At 38.9% G+C, this 19803-nt stretch overlaps 1 protein-coding gene across 3 annotated transcripts in view; it reads right to left on the bottom strand.

Moving 5' to 3' along the window:
- Positions 1 to 16675, bottom strand: part of LOC109958732 (relaxin-3 receptor 1-like) — a 42027-nt gene extending 25352 nt beyond the window's left edge. For all 3 annotated transcript variants that reach the window (XM_020597617.1, XM_020597615.1, XM_020597614.1), the window contains exon 1: positions 16393 to 16675. The gene's annotated coding sequence lies outside the window, so the exon portion shown is untranslated. The remainder of the gene's footprint in view (positions 1 to 16392) is intronic.
- Between the last annotated feature and the right edge of the window lie 3128 nt (positions 16676 to 19803).

Raw genomic sequence — 19803 nt, forward strand, 5'->3', positions numbered from 1 at the left:
GCTTATTTGAAAAGCACCTACAAAATAGATCTTACAACTGTTCTTTCCTCTCTTGCAAAACAGTACTTCTTGTTAGTAAATTACCGTACTAGGCAATGTTACATCTTAAAGCTCATCAAAATAAATTAAAAAAAAGGATAGAAAAAATCCGCAAAGAAAAATCTCTCAAGTTGATGATTTGTGCACAAGTACTTATTGCTTTAAGGGGTCACAAGCCAAAAAGTCTTTTCTAGCTATCACACTTCAAATGATTTTAGTAGAATGAAGACAGTTACATGCCTTTTATTTATAGAGTTATTATTTATAGACTGAGGAATATTTCCCATAACTCATTTGATTAAAAAAAGTGTGACAGCCAAGTTGTATTTTTAACTCACTCTCACTGCATTTTAGCACTTCCACCACTAGATGGCAGGCAATATCGAGAAACAGAAGAGGCTACAAACTCTAGCCCTCTTGTTTAAATTACACATGGCATTATATTACCCCCCAAACCCAACCCACTACACTGTGTGTCCTAAAGCTTCCGCTATAAGCTGTCCACATGTTTGGCTTGACATCGTTCGAATACAAAGTTTCAAATTATGGATGAGGCCCTTTTTTCCCCTCAGTTCTCTGCCTGCAGGCAGGACTGAGACAATGTCAGATTCGGTCTATTTCAACCGCAGAAACTAAATCCACAGGCGACTTTCAGCGTTTTAGCTATTTAAATGGTTCTAGTGGATATTGCTTACCACACAGAAAAACAAAATAAGACACAAAGTCACACAAAAGCATTTGAATTCTAATATTTCAACATATATGCAGCTGGCCTTATTGTATCTGGTTGGTGAAACCCAGAGCAGAAAATAAATACTGAATAAAAGGTTATACTTTCAAGCTATTGCTGTCTAGCACACTGAGAAAGCATGAGTACTTGTGTGACTGCGAGTATGTATCTCTGTGTACACTGTGGTATGCATGCATGTCCTTGTCACAATGTGTTTGTCAGTGGTTGTGTTATATCTTGGTGCGGTGACAGCATCAGTTTCCTGCCTGAGAGACAGAGATCATGTTTTCAGTGCCACCAGCAAGAGGACTGAGAGTTGGTGCTGGCCACAGGGTCTGGCAGTAGATAATGTCAGGCGCTCGGAGCAGAAGTGCTGTGGCATATGTTGTCTGACAGGAAAATGCCTGGGTGTTGTCGCCCAGAGAGGAGAGATGGACCGGTGGTCGATTGGAGTGACAGCTGTCAGTGGCGACTGTGTGCATGTGCTGTTGTATTGCCACAGACCTCACAAACGAGGACAGTATTGTGAAGAGACTATTTTGGGAAGTGTATTACATTTTAAACTGGGTAGTTTGAGGCTAGATTCCAGGTTTAGGGGTTAAAATGCGACTTGAAAATGATTTAAAGTCAAATGGTAGTTTGAAGTTAGGACTTCATATAAAATTTTAAGTTGGACATGAAGAGAGTGCCATTTCTATTATATATTATAATATCAGGTTTGTGGGACTTAGAGGGGAGGGGAACTTACATTCTGCAACTTTTTTCAAAGATAATTTGAATATGTTTTAGATTGAATTTGAGTGTTCCTAGGCAGGAAAAAAAATCTAGATCAATTATATGAAGTGTAACCTGCTATACTAAATAGATTTACCTCAGTAGCCACTGAAAACATTTGATTTGAAACAGTCTGAGAAGGTAGAAACTGCTGAGACATGCACCCATGATGAGAGGAGGTTGCAACATAGCTTTGAACTAAGACAAACCCAACATGCAAGCAACATAACACCGAGAACAACTGATCTGTAACTAAATGACAGATCTACTGCATCTACCTCTGACTTCTTTATGCTTTTACTTTTAAATCAGTCATAAGTTATAAGATGTCTTGTCTTAAATTACATATACATCTTATAAAAATCTTTGTTTTGTGTCATGTTGCCATATCAAGGTACATTTTAATTTCTTTTAAGTTTTGAATGTGCGTTGCAGTGTCTCAGTCCCCACTGTGACAGTAATGACTAGACAGCAGGCTAAAATACAGAGTGCCGCCTCAGACAGGTGGACACCGGTGATAAGGAGATTTCCCAGCAGCCACAGTATATGCGTGAAAACACTGGTCTGTATACCCTGATTATTGAAGCATGACGTTAAAGTAGCCAGGTTCAGGATGTGATTCACACCTGCAGTAGTGTACCATACAGGACTATTTGAATACAAGCAGCCACTAAGTGCCATATGCATTTTTATTTCCATTTTTCCAATTTACAAGAAAATATCAACTTTTAGATATTTATATAATGGTATGAAGAGATTTTCTGCCCTAGATACATTATCTTACAGTTTCCTCTGTTTTCTCCTCTTTAGACTCTGCAATTAATATTAAAATGTTTTTAAAGTTCCATCTAAATCAGAAGTGAATCCTTACGTCACGATCAAGAACAAGATAATAGTTAAAAATAAGTCAGACAAACAATCATTACAAACCTGCACTCACAGTACAGAAAATAAAGTGCGACTGTCCAGGTAGAGAGAAACACAGGAAGAAGGCGGCGTATCCATCAGATTAACGCACAGTAATGTCTTCCTGCTCTGGTCCCAGCATCAGTGATTTATCAATGCAAAGCTAATAGCATCAATATGAATCTAACTAAAAATCAATATTTCATTATCTAATTGTTAGTGGGAATGAAGAAGGATGGTTGTATGAGACGGTGTTTAAGAGCATCTGGAGTTCACAGAGACATCTGGAGGACAAACTCAAAACAGAGACTGCACTCAACAACACACTTTTAAAAAAGAACAAATATGTGCTGCATAATGCTACTGCATGGTTAAACCAACTTTACATTTTTTTCAAAAGCAGTGCACATAAATACTAATAGCAGTCTGAAGAATTTATTAAAACTAGTATTGGCTATCCAACCCTGACAGTCACCTCAGACATTCAGCATCTGTCACTTACATGTTGTTTATTAATGCATGTTGGCAAAAGTCACATCTGAGCTACAATTGTTTCTCCTTTGCTCTTTTAGTTGCAACGAAACCTTATTCCCTTTTGACAAAGAGCAAATTTAGCAACCTGACAACAAAAACTATGTATTTAGTCACAAGACTAGTAAGATTTTTTTCAAATTAAAGCCCCCTTCTATTTTCTAGAAATTCAGTGTATTTTGGGCTAAGGTTATCTACAAAGCACTCAGTCCCACATACATATTTCACAAGACAACACCATATGTAAAGATCTCTATCTTTTTGAAAATAATCATGTGGTATAATCAAGTGTTTATACAATTAAAACACAGTTTAACCTCAGTGTGCAGTGACTCTCACCTTGTGTTGTAAACCTGCCTTGGTCTGAGTCTCGGTGACCCGAGGTGAACAGCCTCTGGGTTTGGAAAATCATTTCATCTTGTTCTTGAACTATAATGTCATGTAATTCATGATCTTTCGACACATTACTTATTGTGCTTCCTTCAGCAGTTTCCTGCAAAGGTAAGCCTGCAGACCAGTCTGCAATAAGTTCTTAAGAGCAAGGCCAAAAGAAAATTGAGGGAGTGTGACACTGAAGAAAGAATATCACATTTGTACTGCGATTTCTAACATGTGCCAAACGTATAAATGGATTCAAAAATCATTTTCATTTTTAGACAACAGAACAGATTTCAAACTGTCACTTTCCTTATAGCCTGCTTTGTCCCACGTAAACATGCATATGTTGGCTGTGACAGAGTTAATCATTATATTTGGTTTACTCAACATTCTTGATTCTATCCTCTTTTAAACTTCCATTTCTGCACGCCTGTAGTGTGTTTTGTATGTCTGAGCCATTATGAAGCTGTCTGCTTAAAAACAAGGAGGATCTATTGACATTCAGTGGCCTGACCTGGTATTACACTGCATGTACAGCTACTCCACAAACACCCCGCTATCTCTCTCTCTCACCTCAAGGATCATTTGCGTCATTTAGCTGTTAAAGAACCAATAAGAGAAGGAATAGTATCTGTCCCAAAATAAAGACTAACCTGTCTATGGGTACGAGTACGAGAGAGTCTGTCTGCATTATCCGAGACCTTGAAGGTATCATAGCCATATATTGCAGTTGTTAAAAAGACAAAGGATATTATCTCGATGGTGCCAAGATAAATCTTTCAGGTAAAAGTATTATTGGTTATGTCAAAGATCTTACTACATTGCAACACCTGTTAATGTTTCTCTAATTTATGAAATGGTTATTTACAGGTTTTGAATCTACAGCACGGAGGGAAGAGCCGTTGTGATTTAATTGCTGTGGAGCAAAGTACATGACAAGACCCAGGAACTGGAAAGAAGCCAGATCCCGCCGCTGTCGGGCACTAATAATGTGTCGCAGTGACAGAGATGCACCTCCTCTCTACCTTGCCGTATCGATCTCCCATCTCACTGTTAATAGTCCTGTTAACCACCAGCTCTTTACTGCGTCTAAGCCCACTTAACAATATAACTCACCCCCTGCTCACCTTTTAAAATGCCTGAGAGATAGTGAGACAGCCATGAGCAAAACTGTTGGCACTGGTGGAATGGATTCACCCGCCTGCAGGACAACATGTTCACATTTGTAGTCCCTAAAATGTGTCTTAAATTAAAGCAAAATTGTATTGATTGTACTGATTTGCTTCCAAGAGAATCTACTGTCAATAATTTCTCAACATGCAGGAGAAAAAAAAAAAAAAAAAAAACAAAGAACAGTGAACTTTGACAATCACATTACAGGATATCTAGTTGTGTTTCTGCTAATTATAAATCATCTGTGAATAACATGACAAAGTTACATTAGTAAAAACAAAAGGCTGAGGAATAAAAGAACTGAAAGAGAAGATCCTATCACCAATACAATTATTCACATTAGACAGGTCGAAATTTCCTATAGCTGCTTAACAAACAACACTCCCATCAGTCTTAACTGCATTTTATATTGTGCTAAGTAGCAAATGTTATGATAACACACACACACACACACACACACACAAATAAGGGGAAGAACCTAGCCAAGCAAACATAACTGCTAAACAGGAGTGTGTTAACATGCTGGTTTTGACTGTCTAAACACAGCGTTAGAGCTCTCATTCTGCTGTTATTAACTATTTGTCACATTTTTTCTCTCAAACTTTATTAGAACAGTAGGTGAATGTTCAAAAAGTTAATATCTGTTGGAATATTTTTTCAATGGCACCTTGTCTTCTGTTTTTTCTGAGCATATATCATGGTCTATATTGACTCCTTTTTAGGAACAGCTAGCTTGAACACACACACACACACACACACACACACACACACACACTGTCCAAAGCAAGGCATTAAAGAACGAATGGCATCAGTTATATGGTAAAATTTTAAATAATGATCCACACAAGCATGCATTATTACTAACATATAGTGAATGGTCAGGCAGTAAACGGTGCATTAGGTAATTGCTGGTATGAGAAGAGATGGAAGAGCACGTCTAAGGCAGCCAACTACTGCCCACGTACAGACGTACAGCGGGAGTCCAAGTCCTTTGCCAAGGACTTGTGTTTTATTAGCTGAACAATATAAAACATGACAAAACACCTACTCGAAGAGAATCAAAGATTGTCAACCCTTCCCACGGGGACATCTGTACAGGGCAAGAGCTCCTCGTATCAGGCTCTCTCTCCTGTTGGTGTGTAGGCATCAGAAACTGGCTCCAAAAACCCCCGTCAGCAACAACCACTACATATTACTACATGGTTGTGAACATTTTCCTCCATCATTGAAACACACTTCAGTCCACCAACTCAATGAAATCAGATCTTAATTCACACTGTACATCCATTCTCACTGGAGCAACCCATGTAAGAATAGGTCAATTTAGGGTAAAGTAACTTGTCACAAGCTTTTGTTACTAATTCACATTGCAGAAAAAAAAAGCACAGACCCTGTATGTGCCTGCCTTCAGTTTGCCAAGATCAGAAAAACGAAATGTGATTGATTTTTACAGGGCAGTGTACTTGTGTTTTGAAACTTTCTGATAGTGTGTTTTAACTGCTGCTGGAGCACAGTTATTTATTTTAACAGAAAAAAAAAACATTTTAGTAACTAAACAGGAGCATAAGTATGATGTTTGTTGTTTTTGATTTTACTGATGCCCCAGGAAGAAATTTCTGGCTTTGGTGGTGAGGCTTTGAAGAGCGTTTTTTTAAAGGTATGCAGTGTTTTTCCTGTCTCAGAACAGCATTTGATTTTTATTTATCCTGCTAATGTCACAAATCAGGCACACACAAAATACACACACACTTAGATCAGAGAAATGCTCCTTGAAGACAGAATATATTACTGGGCCAAGCATTATACATGTTCATATATTTATATGAACCAGAGGGGGAGGTCAACAAGATTTTTACCGCTCAAGTCTTTTATAGTTATTTTCATATTCATCCATAGTTCTCTCCATCTTGAAATGCAGCCTCAACGTGTACTGTACAGATCCCCTTAAAACTCATACAATGAGGTTCGCTGGCAGCCTGCTTTACGAGCTAAGGCAGCAACCATGAACTGCAACATCCCTGGTTTGAGTCCGACCATGAACCTCTATTGCATGTCAATCCCCATCTCTCTCTCTCCTGTTTTCCTGTCATCTCTCTATTGTCAGCTATCAAATAAAGACATAACATGCCCCCAAACACAATGGCAACAGCAAAGTTGATACATAATGCTGCGGACTGTGGGGTTAAGAGAACTCAAGTTTCACATGCTATGTTTTCAAAAGCCATCAACTGCATTTCATGGTAACATTTAACAAGACTAGATGTGGTTGTAAGCGTTGGAAAAAAAAGTAGCTAAGTATCCCTTTGGCTCAGTTTCTTTGTCTAAGGTCAATAATAAGCTTAACTTCTTTTGAATAAGGAGATTGTCCTCCTGTAAAAAGAGGGCTCTATATGTTTTATGTGCCAGCAGGTTAGTACGACCAAACTGTTACATGTTCTAGTTTGGCGACCACAGTAATTATGACACAAGAAAGGGAATAAGCAACTTGGCCAGTGTTTGTTTGTCTGTTACAGTATGTCCTAATGCTTTTCTTTTCCATCTCCTCTATCCACTCACCCCAACAGGTCGAGGTAGAAGGCTGCCCACCAAGAGCTGGGGTCTGTCGGAGGTTTCTTCTGTTAAAGGAAGTTTTTCTGCCAAGTACTTGCTCAAGGGGGATTTGTCAGGTTTTTCTTCTATATAATTAGTTCTAAAACTTTGTAAAGTGTCTTGAGATGACTTTTGTTGTGATTTGGCGCTATACAAATAAAACTGAGTTGAATTGAATTGTAATGGGATATTTATGACAGCTTCCAAGAGGGTTTGCTAGTTTGCTGCTAGCTAGCAAGGCATCATGGTTTTGGCTGTTTCTTGGACGACAGAAGTCCTCTAAAGCTTGGCAGGCAGTATAACGTACTTGTTGCAATTCTAGCTGCTACTACAGAAGCACTATTTAAGGATATGCTCCTATGGGTTGTAGGAGGGGAGAAGGGACAAATAACCATATGGCTTGTATAGACTGGTGGACTTGTGAAGAAGACAAAACTGTATTTACACTACACATTCTGCCAATATTCCCTCTTGACCTGGATAATAAATATTACTGGACACACAATTTCTTTGTATTGCACAATAAACATTTTTCCTCTGAGATGCGTCATTCATCATTGTGGAGAGCTCTGGCTGTAAAACTCAGGTGCTCTGACTGTGTTCATATCCTGTTACCAAATGATTCATAAACTGCCGAGTCTGCACTTTGCAGAAATGTGAATATTTTTCTCCTGAAATGTTCAGCACAATAGTTCCATTCTAAATTATAGCACTGCTGAAGGTGGCAATCATGTTGTCAAATTAGTCAGTCTAATATGACAAAAAAGGAGAATGGACAGAATGACAAGTGTCTGTTTTCCAGAGCAGAGTTTTCAGGTGCAGCCTCCATAGTCTTGCATTTCTACTAAAGGAAACCCCTCTCTGTCTCACTGAACCACACACATACACTCTCTCACTGCAGCAGCAAATCAGTATACTCAGTTTAAAACTGTAGTCACATCAATACCAAAGCTGTAGCGGCTGTGGATTCTTTGTTTCTTTACTGAGTTATTTGAAATAACAGAGATAAAAGATAAAGTGAAAGAAGCGTTTCTCACAGCGAGGGCCCCCGGGGCTCTGCTCTTGGATCCCTCACTGCTACACAGAACTCGTCATGCTTGTCATTTCAATGTTCCTGAAGGTCGCTTAATCTGGAAGGCCGGGAAGGAAGGAGGTAAAGAAATACTCCCCGAGTGTAAAATAAATAAGTTCACACTGTAAGGAGAAACCTTTCGCATATGATCAGTGCTAGTTTCTTGCAGTCAAATGTGTTTTGATGAGAAGGAAATTATTTACTTGCAATATCTTCAAAAGAAATGACTTGAACAAAGGGTTGAACATGTAAACACCAAGCCTACAAGCACTTAGTGGTCACCTCTGTTCAGACAGCGAGCTAAAAAAAAAAAAACTGACATTAGAAAAAGATGCATACATATTAGCAAATACTGAATAGAATTTTCAGACTGACATTGATATACTGGAAACAGTTTGGTCAGTGAGAACTAACTGTCTGCCCTGTGCAGTGTTGCAAGTAAACAGATTTCTCTCTCCTCATTACACATGTAGATGATTTTACATTCTCTCCAAGTTGTGAACCTTTTCCAGAGGAAAACTGATAAGCCAGCTCACTTGTTCATAACCTCATAATTTCTTGGACCAATTTGTCTAATGTCAACAGCTGTTCTGATGTGAAAGGCAGACAAACAAAAACTGGCATTTAATTTTATATTGTCAGTAATAACCGAGTTTAGTTCCTGTGGTTTCTATAATTCCTGGAGCTTTATGGTCAAAAGAGCAATTGTGTTCTCTTTATCACAACTACTTATAAACTACTATTTTTTGTTAAACTTCTTAAGAGGAGCTTGTGAGTTGTCTTCTCCATCGAGTTACACGAGAATAACTCCATGGCTTTCTTATGACTCACAGGCTCCTCCATCTGGTGTGGTTGTTGTCATTAAACAAACATCTCATGCCACAATAAACACTATTGGCACTTGCTTGCAGTGCTGTACTGGTCTGCATTTTGACAACCTTTAAAAAGATGCTAAATGTGATTTTATTGTTTTTTTTTATTTTATTTTGCAAGGGGAATACCATGCTCTAAGTGTTGCTGCAGTTCCTGTTGGTCACCAACAGAGGTTGATAAAGGTCATGTCTGACTTCATGTCCTGTGGAGCGCACAGTGTTACAATGCTGAACATATTAGGGTAATGTGATATTTACAGTCTGTTGTGTGCCCTGTACTGGTTCCAATCTCTTTCCTTCAACTGGCTCCAGTTTAATTACTTTACTGCCCCCTGAATACCCTTTGCTTTCTCTGCCTCTCTATCCTCTCCGTCTCTCTCTTTTATCTTTTACTCGTCAGCCCTAAAATACACACATACACACTCTTCCTCTGGCCTCCAGTCAGGCAGGGCAGCTGCAAAAGGGCTCACCAATGTGGGCTGACGAGAAGTGACAGCTCTCTCTATCACTCCCTGGCACTGACAACTGACAGATGGATACCACTCACACACACTGCAGGGGAAACGAAAGAGAGAATCAGGGGTCGAGGAAGAGGGAAACGCCAAGGAGGATGATTCTCCACCATTATTCTCTTTTCATAGAGCTGTTGTGTGATTGAGTGCTGGGTAGAATAGCAAGCTTATGTCATGCCAGCTATACACATATATATACACACACATATATACACATATATACACACGCCCATACACACACACACACACACACACACACACACACACACGAGCACTTTATTATTAACAACTTGCAAATAGGACAAAAATACTTTCTAGTCATTTAATGATCCATCCGAGTTCAGATTTTTCAGCTAGGTCATCTAAAAGTAATAGAAGATGTTGAGGACATGTTTGGTTGGTTCCTGTCTTTCTGTGACAAACTACGAAATTGAAGCCTTCCTGCTCTTTGGTGGTTATTCCATCACGGCACATGAAACATTGTTTTCATGATCACTTACATGCCAGACTTTTTCCGTTCTCACTTCTGAAACTGATGAAACTACGTGGAACCATCACAGCACACTCTAATTTTAACAGCAATATCAAACTGAACATAAAATGAGATGTTGATCCGTTTGACATCACATGTCGCTTACATCTGGTATCCAGAATGCTTTTTAATTACAGTTAATGCTGTTAACATAGCCACCTGTATAGTGAAGTAAAATAGGTAATGAGGCACTTTTACAGTTAGCAGGAATAGCTCTCTTTACTCTTCCAGTGACAAATGCTTGTTGGCTTATACCTGTCGTCTTGACATTGGCAATAATATAAATTCAAAATAGAGTTAACATAATGAAGGCAGTGCATTTCACGTCAAGCTCATATCATCATGCATCAAAAGAAACAATTTATGCCCTACAGTGTCACACTTCAGATGGCATACTGTGCACTGCAATGACTGCAGTGTCTGAATGTGAACCTTCTCCAGAAACACTTTGCTGCAAATCTCTTACCACTGAAGAAGACAATAAGATGTTGAAAAAACTACATCATATTACATTCATGAACAAAGCAACATGCTTTTTCTAGCTGGGAGCAATTTGGGATTTAGTGTCTTATTAAAGACAATTTCAAAACATGCACAGGACGAGACTGGAAATTGTGATTAACAGGCATCTCGCTCTATTAACTCAGCTACAGCTGCCACAGATTTAGATTTATGTTTTAAATAAGAACAAAAGGAAAGGAAACCAAAGGAAAGGATAAAAAGAAAAGTAAATCCAAATTTTATATGTACAAATCTCAGATCTCTCCAGGGAAAAACTGACTCAATTCAACCATCATAATGGACAGGACAAGGGCTTTGGTTGGCCCCACAACCTTGATACAGTAGCTTGTCTGATATGGAGCTGAAAACCTGACAAAAATAATTGGCTACAATGCTGATAACCAGTTAAAATTAACTTTAGCTTCCAAACAGTGAATATTTACCAATTATGTTATCTCTTTTATGTAGTTAGAAATGTCATTTCTTTGGGTTTTGGACAAAACTATACATTTTACCATCGACTCTGGGAAACTTGGCTTTTTTTTTTTTGCTATGCTGCAATTTTGTCAGTCACGCCTACAGGTAGGACACAAAAAATGTTGGGAACCCCGTACGACATGACAATCAAAATGAGTGGCCACATGTTGCCATGTCATATTAATATAGTAAATGGTCTTATACTTGTATAGTGCTTCTCTGTGCATTACAGCACAGCCAAAGCACTGTCACACTATTTGCCCATTCACACTCCCAAGCACTCACACATTCACTCACTGGTGATATCGCCAGGACCAAATGAAGGATCAGTGTCTTGCTCAAGGACAATTCAACATATGTGCTATTCTTCACTATGAACAAAAGGACATCCAGTATGCTTTAAAATTATGATGGCAGAGGTCTAAGTTCCTTAGATATAGTAAATTTAAAGTAAATGGTGCATGAGATAGAAGCCATGCTGCAAGTGTTCACAAAATGTGTGGGGGAATTACAGCACAGCCAAAGCACTGTCACACTATTTGCCCATTCACACTCCCAAGCACTCACACATTCACTCACTGGTGATATCGCCAGGACCAAATGAAGGATCAGTGTCTTGCTCAAGGACAATTCAACATATGTGCTATTCTTCACTATGAACAAAAGGACATCCAGTATGCTTTAAAATTATGATGGCAGAGGTCTAAGTTCCTTAGATATAGTAAATTTAAAGTAAATGGTGCATGAGATAGAAGCCATGCTGCAAGTGTTCACAAAATGTGTGGGGGAAAAAGCATTTTAATATGGCAGCTATTTTTCAGTTTCTAGGAAAAAAATATCTTGTGCCTGCCTTCAGATTTAAGCTTATTGTCAAAGTCACAAAACAAATCTATTTTCACCTCAGTTGCTTGGCTTGGTTGTATTCACATGAGAATCAATCACCAGGTGGTGATTGTGGTTGCTGACTGACTCAACAGTGCAGAAAAGTGTGGAGTGAGAAATAGAGAAGATGAAAGAAAATACTGCAGTAGTAAAGGAAGTCACAGGGGAAGGATGCTAAGCGGACACATAAAAATCGAAATGGACGACGTAACTGCACATGACAACAGCAGCCATTTGTACCTATAATTATTGTCTCAGAGCTACTGTATCTTAATTATAAGCTTTACCTAGGAATTCAGCACTTTTCCCAAACTAAAGAACATTAAATTATAAGTCTCCTTTTAGATCCAACACTGTGACACCACACAGGGAGATTTGGCAAAGTTGGCATTCAAGTGCAACACGCTCAGATGTGATTTTAAGCTGGCACGCCCTAAGCATCTGTGCTGACTCTGATTGAACTAATAAGCTCATGCCTGAAACCTTAAGTGACACTCCAAAAAAGCAGCAGTGTCAAGTCTCAAATGGGCGACACCACACCAAGACGATGATGACACGAGCATTGTGAATATGAGGTGAAAAGTATGGTAATGTTGTCAGTGCTCCCCGAGGCCTCAAAGCCATCATCCAGCAAAACAAGAGACTCAGCGATGCACTCCCTCGTTACTGGCTGGCACATATTCTGTCAGTCTTCCCAACGCCGGCCTGCTGCTCTGATTACTTTCTCTCTACTTCCTACATCCCTTGAAGACTGCTTGACCTTTTGTAATAACACAAAATGATATTTAGCTTGCTCTTTCTGGAGGATAAAAACCCCCCCCCCCCAACAAAAACTTGCAATCATGATAGGGTGAGTCTCATGTGATCATCATAACTACAGCCTCCATGAGCATGATAGCTAAAGGCAGCTTGGTTTCTTGGAGAGTACAGAGCCTGACCAGTTTTATTCTCTGCCAGGAGGAGTGAACTTAAAGAGACATAGGACTCTGATGCTGTCTGAAAACCCCAAGAATATTTATGTAGTCATATTACCACTTTTTGACTCGTGTATCAATGAGGAAATTCACATTCTTCAGGAGATTGTTTTGACATGTATGCTACAATAGAAAGCAAAGAGTGGCAAAGGAACGCTAAAATAAGCAACAATCATGCAGACACTGCTTGCTGCTAACTGAAAGCAACTTGGAGTTTTCTTTTTTACTGTAAGTGCAACAATTATCACGCACAACAGATGGAGTTTGTGTTTAATATATTCATAGATACTGACAGAGATCCACACAAGATTTCCAATGCAGATGTATATCTGTCCATGTTGTTACAATGAGGCCAGCTCAGCCATCTTGCTAAAAGTGTAAGACTAGCTTGGCTGTAGTTAACCAGTACAGGTTTCTAATCAATATGTTGGCTGAGGAGTAGGAACTGATTCAGCTATAAACTGCCATCTTCTTAAGGTGTTCCCTTCCTCCTTTTCACTAGCACCTTTACTGACCTGACTATTGGTCATGTGTTTGTTGGATTTTTAAATTTGCATGGGTTGGTCACATGTAGCACTTCTAATCTCATTGCACTTGTAAAATGACAATAAAGGCCTTCTCTTCTATTCTAATGATACTAATGAGACCACCTTAGTTAACATTAGCTTTTTCCTTAATGTAGGAATTGTTATGGTTGCTGGAAAACATTCAAGCTGCGAGCATAACTTTTCTGTTAGGAATATGGTTATTTCACACTTTAGTCTAAACAATAAGAGCCTTCATCTAAGGACCTGACCTAGTCACATACAAGCTGTTACTTTACATCACTGAGGGCAGACTACTTTAAAGAAGCCCTTTTTAAATTGTAACAACGAGGAAACCTTAACTACAGTTTATGTGTGTGGTTATTTATATTAGCACCTGCAAATCATGACTGTCAGTACTGCAGGTTTGACTGTTGGTGTGATGAGCTGTCAGCTTTACTAAGTCAGGGGCCTGCTGTCACACATCAAATGTAAACAATAGTAAAAACACTGACTTTTATAATAAAAATTGCATTAAATATAGATAATTTAATATGCACAATATCTAACCCACTTGATAAAGTAAGACTGTGGCGATACTGATCCCATGAATCACAACACTGGCTTCCTCGTGTACACACAGCGGAAGACATAATGCCCATTGCAGAAAAATTCCTGCTACCTCATTTCACACTTTATCAATACACAAGCTGTTTTTTCCCCACTATCTGCAGGGAAATGGTAAAATCTTCACACTTTCAGTCACTAAAATAAATCCTCCCACACGCACATGCACACATACAGAGAGGAACACAGAAGAAATCTGCCATGAAACAATCATAAAAGGTCATGTTGACGAGTGAGAAATAGATTAAATTAGCATAGTATTAGATATGGAAAATGATTTTGTTAAATCAAACTGTTGCACAATTATAATATGTTAATTACTTATTTCATTAAGGAAGCTGATTGCAGTTCAGGGATGAAATCATGCGGGCAGAGACACCTGGAAAGAGGTGATGAAGCTTGAAACCCGTCTCTCCCTCCGCTCTGACACCCTTTGTCCTCGTCACCGGTTCTATTCTCGCTTTGGCTTTTTATGCATGCATTAAGTGCCTGAACGTGCCACACAAAAATGCATCAAAGGGCGCAGGACTTCTCATTTGTTCATTAAAGGAACGATGAGTAGTGCGAGATCATACGAGCCACCCACAATATTCCTCAAGGGAACTGAGGAGCTGAATCAGTGAGTGAGGCAGCCAATGAAAACAGTTTTCAATGCACAGGCTGGTTAGCAGAAACTCTCATTTTACTAATTACTGTTATAATAACATGGACTCATTTACAGTAGTGGAAGATACAGTATGAGCTGTGCTTGTGTATTTACTGTCTCATGATGAAAGTTAAAAAAAAAAAAGTTTAAAGCCAAACTGAATTTGGCTTAAAAATTTTTGTCTTTTGAGGCATTTAATTTGAAGATACTATATGTCAAAAAAATTCTACAATTTTGTAAAAACCTTTAAAAAGCTAGCAAGCACTTGCCAACTGCTCTGTCTAAAACAGGCTGCTACATTCACGGTTTGTTTTGTTTACCAACAGACAATACATGACTTCAACATTTGTGGATTTTGGTTTACAAGAGTAGTTCTTTGTAATTAGAGACATAACACAAAATATGTAAATTGCTACAGATATAAAAAAAGCAACATAACCATTAAAACTAAGAAGAAACAAAGCAGAAAGCTTTAGTATGAGATAGGACAAGTCAGTGGTGAGAACTGAAAACCACCATCTCTTCTTTCTCAGATGACTGAGGAAATTGGTATGGACCACAGGATCCTCTGCAACTTTTACATGTGCACTAATGAGAGTGTCCTCTGGCTGCATCAAAGCCTGGTTTGGGAGCAGCTCTAAGCAGGACAGAACAGCCCTGTAGAGAGTCATCAAGGTCGCTCAAGACATGGCCAGGTCTGAACTGCCTTCCATGCAGGACCTCGACCTTTAGAGGGGCATGAGGAAAACTGGGAAAATCTACAAAGACTTCAAAAACCCCAGTCACACACCATTTTCACTATTGCCAGAAAACAGAGAACCATCAGATCTAGGCCGAGCAGGCTCTGACATGGCTTCTCTCTACAAGTCCAACAGTCTGCTGGACTTGGGGAGTCTATGAACATACATGTGCAACGTACAATTGCTCCCTCTCCCTTCACACCACAAACTCCTTCGCCACACTCCTCACAAACCCAACCAGCAGAGATTGGCGACTGACACAAATGCTGTAAAGCTTCAGATGTTAAATTAATAAATACAAAGCCCCAAACTATCTACAGTAAAGTGTAATCGCAGCCCAACAAAGCATCTCCAACCACTGAGGGGAAGTGCTTGTTAATAAACTGAGATGGAAAAAAAAAATCTACCAAGCAATCCAAATGTTAGTAGCACCAAGGTAAGACATCAACAATGCAGCAGATAATTAACTTAGATATATATAAGCCTGAAGATTGAAAATGCATGAGACTGGGTTTAGCAGCAACATGAAGCATAGATCAGGAGCTCATAGGTTAGATGCAGTTATGATATGAAGACTAATAAAGCAAGCTAATTTATAACACCTGATTTATCCAGTGATTAACATGAGATATACTGGATAACATTGGTAGAGGCAAGCATGAGATTTCCAGAAAACCAATATTTTTTTGCATTTCACTCCCAAAAATTGACCCAATTAAAGAAAAAGGTGCCAACAATCAACCAACCAAAGTAAAACATTATACACAATACCACAGCAGTGCTGAAAGTGCAGAAATAAACAGCCAGCAAACACCTAGACAACACAATCAGACCTACAGCAGAGCAAATCACGGAACAATGCCACAATAATAACAACAACACACATTATGTATGCCAGAAAGAGCCAACTTACCTTGCTGCGGTGAAGCGGAAGAGGGGAACATGCTGGTTGATCTGACGTAGGCCTACTCCCAGTTTGTCCCAGTTGGACAAGGAAACTCCACTCCTGGCTTGTGTTTAATGAGACAGTCAACTGGTTTCAGAAGCAAACTCTTCCTTCTCGGGGTAATCCTTAAGTAAGAGTCACACTGTTTGTAAGCAATATTGATTCAGAGACGACAAACGAACAGCAGCAGCAAAACGCAGCGTCCGCTTGCACACCTGCATACAATCAACCAGGTGAACGAGTGGGCGTGGCTTTGATAGGTTTAAATAGATGCCCTCAGCAGAAGGTGCGTTGGATTTATGATAGCTAGGAGAGTTGCTCATCTGGGACTAATTGAGACGCTAGAGGTCGTTTTGCGCATCTAAGCTGCTTTAAATGTGAAATGTATAGAAACATTGTTGACAGACAAAACTGATGACAAAAATAGTGAAATATGAATGAAAGAAATTAATGAATGAAATAAGGCTATGGATATTTTACAGTGCTTCATGATTGTTGATATTTGTTTGACGTTTTATTGGAATGTACTGTACATTTCTCACCTACATCCCTGAACCATTTCAGTGTAGCTGGTGACCTCTGTAATAGGTGTGATGACATGGAAGTGCTAATCTCTGCACTTCCATCTGGTTTGGTTCGGCAATCAAACAGGGCAGGAACAGATTCCAGCAGACAGTGAAGTATACAGAAAGACTCAGTGGTGCCAGCCTGGCCTCCATGGAGGACCTGTACACCTCTTGACTCAAGAGGAGGGCAGAGAAGATGCCTGCTCATTTATATCTGCATGGAGTCTATCAGTGCTGTGTGACTTTACCAACTTCTGAGCAATAAATAATTCCACAAAGCCTTCATATTTTGCAAAATTGGATACATCTCTAACATAATTTGTAATCTAATCAAGAGCCAGAAAACTTTGGGCTGAAACCTTTTGCCTGATTGAAAGACTGACATCTCTTCTGTGAGTTACTGAAAGGCTGAAAGACCGCGAGATGATGGCTCCGCTAAGTGACACTTGCCTCTGACAAGTGGCAAATGGAGAGGATTAACATAAGCCAATGAGCTACAGAATGAATATATGTTCAAACCTCATTTGAACTGGCATCTGTGACACTGCCATGCCAATTTAGAGAGAATTCAATCTGCTAGCATCAACTCACTAAAACTGTTATTGGACTCGTGAAGAAGCCAATTTGTTTCTAAATGTGTGCAGTCAGGCTTCTTTATGATCATATGATATCTGTATCTATTCTTGAGCTTCAGCTGTATTCTCAACTCCATCAGCACTCAAATTAGCCTTTCTCATCAAGTATTTGAGGGAAGATTAGGACATAATTCAGTCTATCATTTTGACAGACAGGCTTAATGTTTGCTAGGATGTTTGAGAGGTTATCAGCTGTCAGTAGAAATTGCTAAAAAGTTGATGAAGTTTGTGTTTCATTGGTGAGCAGCAGTTAATCCAGTGTACCAGATTCTGGGATGAATCATTTTTGATGAGGCTGGCAGCTCTTTTTCCATCAGTTTCATTCATGTTTATGTAACTAGCTCTGTAACCTTCCTTTTTTTGCATCTGATTTCAAAAATATACTGTAAATGCAACCTTTGTGAATATGATGGTACTTTTCTTTTTTTGTGTTGCTACTGTATATCAAATATTTTTCTCAAAATATATTGCATAGATGCACCTTTAAAGCAACAAATACTTTGTTCACTAACTAACACTTTATATTTTGTTTGCTTGATTTTTACTAAAGTCAAATACTGTTTCAAAAGAGCCAGGCTAGTTGTTTCCCTAGGTTTCCAGTTTTTATGCTAAGCTAAGCTGTAGCTTCACATTTATCACACGTAGAGAGAGTGGTATACTTCTCCCCCAACTCTTGGCAAGAAAACGAATAAGCATATTTCCCAAAACGTCCAACAAATCCTTTAACAACTGAGCCTTTATGCTGGTTTGAAGTCATCTCACATAAAAGAAATGAAACATTGACAGCTATGGAAGTAAAAGGCGGCAAGTTAGCAACCAACAATTGTTTGTACTGACCAGTGTTGTTGTACTCGAGTCCAGCTCAACATGGACTTGAGGACTGATGACTTGGTCTTGGACTCGAGCACTGTTTGCATTGGAGACAAGGACTCTGACAAGATAATGCTATTGATAAACTATAGAAGATGGGGGAAAACCTCTATACTGTAATGCCTATATATTAAAATGTTTTTAAAATATGTATTGATACAAATAAAGTTCATAGTAAAATTAATATACTGTACATTTTCTTCTACTTGCCATCTGTAATTTGCTGTCACTTGCTTCCTGTAACTTAAAAGTACAAATTTTTGAAGTCAAATGTTTCAGGAAGCTGTATACGATTCTGTGTCTCACGGTTTGATTATTGTGATGAATGATTATCATCTTTCTTGCTCTCACAGGCCAGCAGAGTATAGGAATGACCAGTTTCTTAGACTATTATCTCTCATCTGTTTGTGCACTTGCACTTTAATGCTCCAGAGGAGATGTGTCTGAATAAAATTAGAATAACTGGATGAGAAAGAGGAGGTTCACTCTGGTGGGGCCTGGTATGTGTGTGTGTGTGCAGCAGTAGACAGGAGTGTGTGTTATGTGTGCAGGAGAGCTTGTATATGCCCTGTCATATGATAAATGTTCTCTCTCTTATAATCTGTGTGTTTCAAAATATGATGTATGTGAGGATGAACTTTGAATTATAACCTAAAGAGTGACTCATTAATCTTCTGACTTTGGTGGGGAGTGGACCAGAGGAATCCATTTTGCGTGTTTATGTTTTATGAATAATGCAATATTGCAACTGGCCAGGTGGATCTGGGTAGTGACATTCAAACATATAGAAGTTGACATACAAACAAACAGCTCTGTTTACTGGAATGAAAAGGAGGTGAAAGCATGTTAACATTCAAAAAGAAGGTCAACAGATCCAGCTAGGGTTTTACTATGTGCTGTACCTGACCTCAGTGCTCTGCGAATATAGTTGTGGTCAAATTGATGGTTTATTTCTTGGTCTGTTTTCTCACGTTTTAGTGTGTTCTGCACTATAAACTTACCTCAGGTAATACCTTACTTCAACAACTAATTTCAATTAGTCCAATAACCTGGCTTATGTCAAATAACCTGCAAAACTAATGTCGCTCCAGCCTGAGCTGCACTTTGTGTTACTTAGCAAATATTAGCATTTAAAATGCTAAATAAAGATGCTAAACATGGTAAACATTATACCTGCTAAAAATCAGCTTGTCTGTATTAGTGTCACTGAGAGCCTGCCCACATGCTAATATTAGCACTTAGCTCAAAACCAGTAAAATGCCCAAGTACAGCCTAACATGGCAAAAGACACTTAGCCTGATTTATGA

The sequence above is a fragment of the Monopterus albus genome, unplaced genomic scaffold (genome assembly GCF_001952655.1).
Source record: "Monopterus albus unplaced genomic scaffold, M_albus_1.0 scaffold34.1, whole genome shotgun sequence".
NCBI lineage: Eukaryota > Metazoa > Chordata > Actinopteri > Synbranchiformes > Synbranchidae > Monopterus > Monopterus albus.